General features: G+C 37.0%; 1 non-coding gene across 1 annotated transcript; it reads right to left on the reverse strand.

Moving 5' to 3' along the window:
- Positions 1-9517: 9517 nt before the first annotated feature.
- Positions 9518-9625, reverse strand: LOC126804291 (small nucleolar RNA R71). Its single transcript, XR_007673245.1, has one exon. It is a non-coding gene; the product is annotated as a small nucleolar RNA R71 (small nucleolar RNA).
- Positions 9626-12742: the final 3117 nt, after the last annotated feature.

A 12742-nucleotide genomic window follows, 5' to 3' on the forward strand; every position in this document is an offset into this window, starting at 1 on the left:
AAAATCTCTCACACTCTGGCGCCACCGCAACCTCCCACAGTTCCATTGAATTCAACCTCAAAAGCGAAGCCGCCGTAACAATTCATTGCCCCAGCTCAGCCTCACTATCTCAATTCTCCTTCTCCCAGCCTCTGTTGTCAAGCTCGATTACGGTGAAATTGAAAGCTTGGTTGACAAGAGTATCAAGATACAAAGCCCAAGCTTACCGAAAGGAATTCAGAGAAGTTTGTCAGAGCCCAAGTTTCGCCGAAAATCTTCTGATTCTTCAATATTGCCTCAAATTCCATTTGAGGGAAACACAGCTCAAATACCTCATGCAAGGTATGGGTATTGAAGAGGAGAAGGAGAGGACGAAGCTGGTGGTAATGTGCCAGTCCGATTTGGGGCATGGCGGAGCACGGTCTCGGTGTTAGGTGCAGAAAGAGGTTATCGAGCTGATGAAGAGAGAGAGAGAGAGAGAGAGAGAGTGAGAGGGGATTTTGTGGTTAAATACAAAAGGTCTTGTGCTAGAAAATTGGGCCCCAATTTTTAAGGGTTAGAAAAGGAGTTTAGGCTTTCTTTAAAGCCTAAAAACAATACCAAATCTGAAAAATTTGGTAGTTTTAGAAAATATATTTTTAATAAATAAAATTTTATAAAAATAAAAGCGAGCGTCTAAATCCATTTCGAAGATATTTTAAAGCTACTTGCGACGTGTAGTTTAATATCGACTACCATATTTCAAACTGGAGTTGTCGATCACCATAGTGTGCATTAATGTATCATAACCTTATATTATGTTTAAAATAAAATTGTCGTATTATGAATCTATTATATGAAGGAGACTTCTCAAGAGTAAACGACACTAGATGATATGATCAATACTTATATTTAGAGACTTTGTAAAAATGTTATCCAATTCGGACCTCGTACGACCTTCTGAATTTCTAGTAAACTGAAAACACCACTACTATGCCCTAAGAGAGGACCCATGACCTGGATGTGAACGCCGAAAGCCGTTTACATATCTGAAATCACCTAATTTTTATAAACGATCGTATGTATTCGCATCGTGAAAACCCGTTTGGAAAAGCTCCAGTTAATGAGGTTTTCATATGTCAAAATGCCTTTTTTATACCGTAGGTACGGAAGGTCAAACAATGCTGAAATTAAATAAAATTTTTACGGAGTCCCTAAATATATATATTTATATAGCATCATATCGACTGGTGTCGATCAACCGTATTCCGAATTGGAGTTTTCGATCACCAAAGTGTCCATTAATGTATCATAACCTTTTATACTAAGTTTAAAATAAACTATCGCACTATGAAAACAACTATATGAAAGAAACTTCTCAAGAGTAATCGACACCAGCCAATGTGATTGCTATTTATATTTAGGGACCCAGAAAAATTTCATCGCATTCAAATCTCGTTTGACCATTGGTTTGTCCGGTCAACAAAAAACGCTATTAATATGCGTTATTGGTAGACCTATCACTGAGGGCATGTGGCTAAATGGGGTTACAAGTTCTCAACCACGTAATATTACCGCGTGAGAGTGTGCGGTCGAATTAAAAAAAATTCAAACGGCTTCGATCAAAGGGTTTCCATTGAGAAAAACGCCAGTTTTTGTGTTGACTTGCAAATTTTTCGGTTAAACGATGTCCAAAATTGACATAGTTTTTACAGGGTATCTTAATAAATATACAGATCACATCGGCTAGTGCCGATCGACCATATTCTTCACTTAGGTTGTCGATCACCGAAGTGGCCACTATTATAGTATAACTTTTAAACTATATTTGAGTTACACTTTTAACATTATGAATCCACTCTATGGAGGAAACGTCTCGTGCTCAATTGATGCCGTATGAGGTGATTGTTACATATAATTGCGCATATGGTAAAAAAATTATCAATTTTGAACTTGTTTGACTGTCAGTTTGTCCGATCAACGGAAAACGCTATTAATATGCCCTATAGGTAGACCTATCACTGAGAGCCGGTGTCTGAATGGGGATTACATTCTCTTGACCACATAATATTACCGGATGAAAGTTTGCAGTCGAATTAAAAAAAATCAGATAGCTTCGGTCAAAGGGTTTCCATTGAGTAAAAAGTGTTTTTGTGTTGACTTGCAAATTTTACCGTCAAGCGATGTAAAATATTGATGAAATTTTTACAAGGTACCTTAATAAATATATAGATACACATCGACCTGTGTCAATCGATCATATTCTTCACATAAGTTGTCGATCACTGAAATAGCCACTAATATAGTATACATTTTAAATTACATTTGAGTTACACTTGTAACATTATGAATTAAGCCACTATATGGAGGAAATAACTTGAGTTCAATCGACACCGCACATTGTGATCATTACATATAATTACGCATATGGTAAAAATATTATTGAATTTTGGGCTTGTTTGACCGTTGGTTTATCCGGTCAACGAAAAACGCTATTAATATGCCTTATGGGTAGATCTATCACTGAGGACCAGTGGTTGAATGTGGCTTATGGGTTCTCAACCATGTAATATTATCAGGCGAAGTGTGTAGTTGAATTAAAAAATGAAATTTTAGACGGCTCTGGTCAATGGGTTTCCGTTAAGTAAAAAAGCGCTTTTTTGTGTTGACTTGTAAATTTTACGGTCAAACAATGTCCAAAATTGATGAAATGTTTATAGGGTACCTTACTAAATATACATATCACATCAGCTAGTGTCGATCGACCATATTATTGACTTAGATTGTCGATTACAAAAGTGGCCACTAATATACCATAACTTTTAAACTACATTTGAGTTACACTTGTTACATTGAGAAACTACTCTATGGAGGAAACATCTTGTACTTAATCGATGTCACACTATGTGATCATTACATATAATCAATGGTCTAAATATCGCTTATCGGTATCGTATCGGTCGAGGGGTAAAACGATATATCGGAAATATATCGGGGATATATCAATAAAATCGGTTTTGCTTATTTTCAATAGAATTTATAAAATTATACTTTAATATATACCAAATAAACTAAAAAAACGGTACTAAGTAAATTAAAGAAAATAAATACATGATTTTGTGACAATTAAAGTTCACGAAAGACATTTAATAATAAAAATAGGTATTTAAGAATGATTATTTAGACTTGAAATTCATCATAAATATTTAAATATATATAAATTAAAAATATATATGATAAAATGAAAAAAAATATAAGTTTTTTTTAAAAAGAGATGAAATAAATATTAAAAAATTAAACAAAAATTGAAAAATAAAAAAATCAAAGTTTGACCGATATTTGACCGTTAACCATCATTTCTGCGTTGACCGATAAATTTTGACCGATATGCCCTTATCGTATCGAATTCGAAATATCGGCCGATATATCCGATATTTCGAACACTGCATATAATTATGCACATGGTAAAAAATGTATCGAATTTCGGGCTTGTTTGACTGTCGATTTGTCCGGTCAACAAAAAATGTTATTAATATGCCCTATGGGTAGACCTATCACTAGGGGACGATGGCCAAATGAGGCTTACGTATTTTCAACCACGTATATTACTGGACGAGGGTGTGCTGTCAAATTTAAAAAAGGAATTTCAGACTACTCCAGTCAAAGAGTTTTCGTTTAGTAAAAATGCACATTTTTCTGTTGACTCGTAAATTTTACGGTCAAACAATGTCCAAAATTGACGAAATTTTTACAGGGTACCTTAATAAATAAACAAATAACATTTCCCAGTGTCGATCGACCGTATCCAAACAATAAATATTTAAAAAATGTCCACTACTGTAAGTTTTACTTATTTTAAAAATGTTTTTCTAAAAATAGATATTTCAGATTGAATTTGCACAAGTATATGAAGAGCACTTGATGTACAGAGCATAATTTGATTATCAGACAATTTCAATATTTACAAGTAGTAGTCCAAACTAAAGAAAAAAGAAAACTCTTGACAAAACAAATGAGAAAGCATTTCAATCTCAACAGATTTGCAGCTACTAACTAAAGGAGTGAGACATTCCTTACTCTTCACAATTCTAAAAAACAATAAGAGCAGATGTATAAATGAGCAGCATAAATGGCAGCTTTCTTTGGACATTGATAATCATAGAGCGGCTGTCATAGCTTAAATTGTATCCCAAACACAACGCAAAACACACTAAAGACTCAAGTGTGGCTAAAATAAATACGCATACAAGCATGCTTTCAATATACTCTACTACCATTGTGATGAAGTTGTTGATCTCCTTCCTTCTATGACCGGGGTACAACTTCCTAAACAAGACTAGGCCCAAAACGCACTCGATGTATTCGTATTCAATGACAATGTCCTCAAGAAATAAGTAAGCTCAATTACCCTTAATGCTTCTGCATTGCAGTCGGACACTTGCCATCCATGGTCTCGATCAGAGAAAGTCCAGTCTGCTATATTCACTTGCGCAATCCATTCCTAAACCATTAGAGATCGACATTAACAATAACATATATCTTTGACATCCAAATTTCCTCAGCCTAAACCCACATAAATTACATAATTACAGAAAATATAGAATTATCTTTTACTGCAGAAAAAATTGGCTATGGAACTAAGACAACAACAGAAAAAATCATCATTTAGAGAGCTGCGAGATAAGAAGGCAGTAACCTGTTTACAGTGCACATCAAAATCCTCAATTTTGTTAAGATGAATGGTATGATATTTGAAGATGGTATCATTTGGAACCTTATATGTTGTGGTTGTGCGAAAGCGGTCAACAATCCCACACACACGGATCCAATAATGCCGATATTCCCCCCACTTTAGCCACCCGGTGGAGTTCGGGTATGCGGCTTTCCACAAAAGGCCTCGACATTAGTGTGTGTGGTAGCAATCCTTTTAACCCAAGAATGACTCTTCACCTTTTTCAATGTGGGATTCCAAATAGCTCAAATTTAAGCCAATCAATTTTTAAAAATTTTCACATTGGCATGATTCAAGTCATCACCAATTGTCTCACGATCCGAATAGTTCCACCTCGACCACAAGCATCTTGTAACCCTAATCTAAATGGGAGCTCCACCAAATTCAATCGTACGAGACACCAAGTCCCAAGCGTAAATTGGGCTCTGATACCAATTGTTGTGCGGAAGCGGCCAACAATCCCACACACGAGTCCAATAATGCCGATACTCCCCCCACTTTAGCCACCCATGGAGATCGGGTATGAGGTTTTCCACAAAAGACCTCGACATTAGTGTGTGTGGTAACAATATTTATAACCCAATAATGACTTCACATTTTCCAATGATGGATTCCAAATGGCTCAAATCTAAGCCAATCAATTTCCAACATTATATCCATCTGGTTATGTCCTACACAATAACACAACTATATAAGTGTATTAACCTTATCAAAAAAAAACTAAAGCAACTAATATTATTGAGTCATATCTTCCCATTATGAATTCTACTCCAAGTTATACTAAAAGTTATGTGAATTCTACTTTTATATTGGGACCATTATGAACTCTGGCAATTCAATATATCCTAGCAGACAAATTAAACCAGGGTAAGCTCATTCAATGTAGTGGTTCATTGACTTCATTCATGGGCAAGCTCATTCATATTGTTCATAGGACATACATAACACACCCTATAGAACTATAATAACACAGCCACCCTATAAGTGTATTAACCTTGAAACAACTATGAACTACCACAAGTCCCACTACGAATCACAGCAGCTCTACATATCACAATAGACAAGTAAAACTAGAGTTAAATAGACACCATAATCGTTGTAGTGATTCATTCATAAGCAAAACACACTTCATGAAAATTGAAACTGAGATAACTCAGTCACCTAAAAATTGAATCCGAGATTGATAGAAAAAACAATGAGATATTGCATATATAATTATCATAAACTAAATTATAAATAAGAAATAGAACATGAAATTCTATAACAAAAAACATGAAAGAAATTCAATATGAACTCAACCAAAATACCGAATGATTGATGATCGAAGAACTAGTCGAGACGTGTGTGATACCACACTGTCCTTAAGACGTTTACGCCTCCTCTACTGGTGTAAGGATGTTTGGCACTTGTCTCCTAGAATATAACGACTACTGGTGTAACGAACTCGAGAAGTACCTCTTTCTATCACCAGATAAAAGCTAAGAACACTTTGAGAAATGGAGAACTGATTGTATTTTGGATCATTTTACAATGACAAGATGATGGCTATTTATACTGTGAGGATTGCACTTGGAAAATGAATAAAATGGCTATTATAGGAAATCAAAACACTACACCAAAATGTTGAATAGACAATGGTTGATAGACAGTGCATATCGAAAATAACCATTGTCTGATCTTTCAGACAATGGTTTCAAAATAACCATTGTCTGAAGAAAATTGTTAGATAATGGTTTTTGATGTACCATAGGCAAAGAATAACATTGTTAGCATTTCTCTTTAAGACAATGCCTTTTGTACTGCCTATTGTTTGACTAGGAATTGTAGACAACGGTTTTTCTCATTTCTATGACTATTGTGTAAATTGTCTCAGACAATATCTGTTTAACAATGTTTAGTTGTGATGTTTAGACCCATTGTTTACATATATTAGTAACAATGGTTTTTTGAAATAAATCTATTGTCTTGAAAACCTTATCACTTCCCTCCAGTTTAGATGTTTTTAACACTTGACAAAATTTCCCCCTCATTTTTTCCTCACTTAACCCTAGCAACTATGCCATTTTCAGACCTGATTTGAAAATAACGAAACATCACTAAGGCTCGTAAAAACCCATTAACCCTTAGCTTAGAAACACCCATTAACCCACAACGTCCTTCTCTAAAAGAAACCCAGTCAATCCTGAGAGAAAGACATGCTCTCACCACAAAAATCCTCTCAATCTCTTTCTCTCATAATGAGAAGGTAGTCACATCAACCTCCTTCATCGTCGACATCACCGCTCGCAGTCGTGGGCTTGTGGAGGAGTTCCTGCGGCTGAGAAGGTAACGGCATTGGGTTTCTTACTTCATTGAAGTTTCTTTGTTACTTCATTGGGTTTTAGTTCTTTTGTTCTTTGCTTAAAGTTTCAGCCGTCGGCGTGAAATGTATTGCTCGGGAATAAGGGATTTCCTTATTCTTTGATGCCTTTTGGTGGCTGCCTGTCACTGTCTTCTATTGTTGGTCTGATGCGAGCATTGCTACTTGTCCCATTGTTTTTCTTCTTCTAATTTTATACGTTCCAGTGTATGATAATATCATTAATATGTGTGAATGAAACATGATCAAGTTGTTTGCTTTGAGTGAGTGTGTTGAGAATGTAACCTACATTGACATTGTATATTGAAAGGAAATGTGAATTTACTGATGAGAACTGTTTGGATTGCTTGATGAAAACTGTTTTGATTGCATATTAGTAACCAAGAGCATTTGTGAAGTTCTGTTAGTTTGAGAAGAGATTGGAAATTCCAAGTAATAGGTTATTACTGAAGCAGTCATTCTGTTGGATGTATGAATTTATCTCTCTTCTCAGTATTTATGCAATAATGTTAATCTGCTAATGATTTTAAATTGTAGTTATATGTTTGATTTCAGTTATCATGTTTCATTTACTAATGTTTGTGTTCATTTACTAGTTATAGGTCTGATTTCGGGTAAGCCACAACAAGGAATACGGTATGAAACAAGCAAGCTAAGGAGCATATATTTTGGAGTATATGGTATGAAATTTGTTTTTGCGTATGCTGCTTTGATGGATATGACATGGTTAATAATGGATTGTTTGTTGTTGTGTTTGTGTGATAAATTAATTCTTGTTCTGTTGGTATGATAAGTTCTTTAATTTTTTAATTGCTAGATGGATAAATCTTGGATGAATGCTGATAGGATATCAGTGTAGTTTAAATTAGGAGTTGATGAAGTGCTTATGTTTGCATTAAAAAGTGGTTGTGATGTTAATTATGTGACATGTCCTTGTCTGAGATGTGCACATGGTAAGAGTTGGAAGGCTAGCATAGTTAAGGATCATCTAACTGAGTTCGGGATAGACGAGACTTATAAGGAGTGGAAATGTTTATGATTCTTTGACCCGGTGGATCCCCGGTTTGTGAACTATACCCTCTTGCTTTATACTACTAACGATGCTTACAGGGTTAATATTGATGTTGAGTAATCGACCCGATCAAACCGCGCCGTTGCCGGAGATCCATAAAGATGGATCCCTAACTTTTAATTTCAAATTCAATGTTCATATTGTACATTTGTATATGCTTTTCTTGCTTTGTTCTAACATATAGTAATTACTTCTTAGGATGTTGTTTTGGTGATTGAGTGAATGATTGTTGTAGGTTGTAAATCGAAGGGAATAGGTAAAGTCCATTTTTGTTAATATTAGCCTCAACCCCTCATGTTTTCTTCCAAAGTTTTTACATGAGGTTGATGGCGGCTTTTATTAACACTTGGAGATTTGTCTAACACCTAAGTTTGAGTCCAACTGAGTAAGGGGCACACTCTTTTATTACCCTTGTGCATGGAACCAAAATTGGATCTCAGAGAACTACAAATTGACATACATCTCGGTGATGTAGTCGATAGGGAGTTCGCTCTTCGTAGTTCAACAAATGAGTCCTACCATGTTCACTATCTCTAATTGAGCTATATAGCCTTCTGAAACAAAGACTTGATCTTGTGTGTAGACGTCCATAACTAGGCTGCACGTTCACCTCGGTTTACAACTTAGAATCAATCGATCATTCAATAATTGAAACAGCAAAATGAACTTGTAAATTGTATAAACTTTGTAAACGTAAAGAACAAACTTTTGTAAACATGACAACATAGTTCCGTGCCTCATCCATAAGTGTGCCGTGTATATGACCTAAGGAATGCTAAATTTTTAACTTTTTTTTACAGGAACTATGCATGTCCACTATATCTAAGAAAACACAAGAGCTCAAAGATGGAATTCGAGCACTTAAAGACTTGCAAGACTCTAGCTCGAGTAGACTCTTTGATTTCGAAACTTCTCCAAGCAACTCAATCTTAAACTCTTCACCTAAATTAGAAGAAGCGGATGATCTTTTCTTCCCCTTCATCTTTAACTCAGAGATAGACACAAATGCGGACCGTACTCTAATTCATGTTGGTGCTCCAATGGCACTCAAGAATGCTTTCATTCCTACCACCCCTGAATCACCTTCATGCATTGCTTCACTCCACCAAATGAAGCCAACTTCTCCATTCCGGTTCAATTACTTGGGCAGCTGCCTAAATACTCTGGTTCCTCAATGGAAGACACTAATGTTCACCTTAGGGAGTTCTTGGACATTTGCAAGCTCCAATCAATTCATCATCTTTCTCAAGAAGGATTGAGGTTGCTTTTGTTTTCATTTACCCTTAAGGACGATGCTAAGCGTTGGTTGTACTCTCAGCCTACGAGAATCATCACCACATGGGACGACATGACTAGGAGGTTCTTGAAGCAATTTTTCCCTGCTCAACTCACGAAAAGACTAAGGCGGGAGATTCAGAACTTCACTCAAAAGGATGGTGATTCACTCTATGAGGCATGAGAGGAATTTTCAGGAATTGCAAAGGAAGTGCCCTCACCATGGTATTTCGTTGGATGACTTGGTGCAATTCTTCTATGAAGGACTCGACACCACAACAAGAGTATGGTGGATTCGGCATGTGGCTGCATATTCATGAACAAGACCAGTCAAGAAGCTTACACCTTGATTGATGACTTGGCCGACAACAATTGCCAATTTAGTTCTAAGGAGAAGAGAGGAAGCAAGAGCGGTGGAGTGTATGACGTTGATACAAGGAATCAAATGGCTAATTTAGAAATGAAGCTTGACATTCTTGTCAAGGCATTCAATGGTTCGAGCATCAACACTCAAGCGTGTGCCATTTGTTCCTTCAAAGACCACACCACCGAGAATTGTCCAAATGGTGCAATGACTGAAGAGGAGTTGAACTTCATGGGGAAACAAAGAACTAGGTATGATCCTTATTCGAACACATACAATCCTGGACTTAGAGACCATCACAACTTTTGTTGGAAGAACAATGTTCAACCGTCCAATGCTCAAGGTCAAGGACCTCGTCCTTCAGGTTTGTTTGTGCGGCCTCAGGAACCTCAAGGTTCTATTCCCTTTAACTCTAATGTTCATGGTTCAAATAATGCATCTGGACCTCTGCTACTTAAGATTTAGTTACATGTCAACAAGCTCATTATAAAGACATAACCGAGCTTAAGAAGCAAATGAGACAAGTGATCGACTTCATGGGTAAGATCCATGAAGAACGTAAATTGCCAAGCTAAATTGATCCAAATCCAAATGTGAAGGCCATGATGACAAGAAGTGGGAGGCTCTTAGATGCTCATTGCAGCCAATCAAGAAGGTCGTGCCTTCTAAAGACAAAGAGGCCGAGAATTTCAATGCAAATGACCTAGAGAAGGACTCTGCCTTCTCTAAGGTCAATGATGACATGCCTCTGCCCTAAAGTAATCATGCCATGCATGACACATGTAAGGATCATAACCCTAGTGGTTTGGTTTCAACTAATGTTCTTCCTTGTGTCCCATTCCCCAATAGATTCGCAAAGAAGAAGAAGGATGACTATGATCAAGCCATGCTCGACATCTTTAAGAGGGTAGAAGTGAACATGCCTCTAATTGAATACATTCAACAAATCCTGAAGTACGCTAAATTTCTGAAGGAATTGTGCACTAATAAGAGGATGACTCGAGAGAAGGAAGTGGTCACAATGAGTGAGACAGTCTCAGCCATGCTACAAAGGAAGCTACCATCTAAGCTCAAGGATCTAGGGAGTTTTTCTATCCATTGTACAATCGGTAACACAAAATTTCATAAGATAATGCTAGACTTAGGAGCATCGATCAAAGTAATGTCTTACTACATTTATGCTAACTTAGGTCTAGGAGATTTAAAAAAAGATAGTGTAGTTATCCGATTAGCTGATTATTCCAACAAAGTCCCTTTGGGCTATGTTGAAGATGTTCTTGTGCAGGTTTCGAGCTTGATATTCCATACGGACTTCTACGTCATTGACATGGAGCCAACTGAAGCAGATGACAAGGATGTCCCTATTCTGTTGGGGCGTCCCTTTATGAGGACTGCAAGAACAAAGATTAATGTGTTTAGTGGATCACTCGCCTTTGAGTTCGACGGTGAACTGATTAGCTTCAATATTTTTGAAGCCATGAGGTATCCCTTTCCGGAATTAAGTAATTTTTTTTAGTTGACATTCTTGATTCCCTTGCAGATAACTATCTAGATACCTTGGCATATGACGATTTGGCACTCACCATTGCCCACGGGGCTGGATTTGCAAGTGATGGCTCCAACGTTTCTGAGTTGGAAGCGAATGATGCCGTGCCATCTTTTGTACTAGAGAACGTGACATCTCTTGAGGGTTTACCATGTGAGGTAAGTTATGTCTCTCCTAGTCCAACTCTCTTAACCACTAACAAGAATCTTGCTTCTATGGTGTAAGCCCCAAAGCTTGATCTTAAGGTTCTTCTGAACCATTTGAAGTATGCGTTTTTGGGAGATGAATACATACATTTCATCTGCACTCAACGAGGAACAAGAGGAGAGATTGATTGAGGTTTTGAAAAGGCACAAGACGGCCATAGGATGGACCCTAACCGACATCAAGGGAATCAGCCCTACAATGTGTGTGCATCGAATTTTACAGAAGATGGTGCCAAACTGACCAAGGAGAGCCAGAGACGTCTTCACCCACCAATGATGCAAGTTGTCAAGAACGAGATCACTAAGTTACATGATTGTGGCGTCATCTACCTTATTTCAGACAGTAGGTAGATCTCTCCCATTCAAGTTATGCCAAAGAAGTTCGGAATCACAGTAGTGAAGAACAAAGATAATGAGTTAGTGCCTCAAAGGACGGTGACTGGTCACAGTGTATGTATCGACTATAGGAAGATCAACGCCACAACAAGGAAGGATCACATGCCATTACCATTCATTGATCAAATGCTTGTGAGGTTAGTTGGTCATTCTTTCTATTGTTTCCTTAATGGATATAGTGGATACAATCAGATTAGTATTGCGGAGGAAGATCAAGAAAATACAACATTCACATGCTCTTTTGGTACGTTTGCTTATCGTCGCATGCATTTTGGTTTATGCAACGCTCCAGGTACGTCTCAACGTTGTATCTATCACATTTTCTCTGAGTATATTGGTTCTAAAATTGAAGTTTTCATGGATGACTTTTCTGTTTATGGTGAGAATTTCGATACATGTTTAGAGAATGTGGAACTTGTGCTTAAACGTTGTGAAAAAACTAACTTGGTTTTGAATTGGGAAAAATGTCATTTCATGGTTACGCAAGGCATTGTCTTAGGTCATATTGTTTCATCTAAAGGAATTGAGATTGATAAGTCTAAAATAGATCGTTTATTGGACATGCAAGTTTCTATCGTAGGTTTATCAAGGATTTTTCCAAGATTGCGAGACCATTGATGGTGTAGGGGATAGTTCTGCAGGTGGGAATTAACAGGCTCGGAGAGCTTACTCGGAGGATTACTAAGGGTCTCCTACTTCTGTCGCGTGAGGATTGAGTGAGTATTACATTTCCAAATATTTTAATACCTAAGGGTATAAACTGGTAATGTATTATTCAAGTTGACTGAGTCGTACTGTGAACTCAGTTTCGATACATTGTTGCTGTAAGATGAT

Source organism: Argentina anserina, chromosome 7, assembly GCF_933775445.1.
Source record: "Argentina anserina chromosome 7, drPotAnse1.1, whole genome shotgun sequence".
Lineage (NCBI taxonomy): Eukaryota > Viridiplantae > Streptophyta > Magnoliopsida > Rosales > Rosaceae > Argentina > Argentina anserina.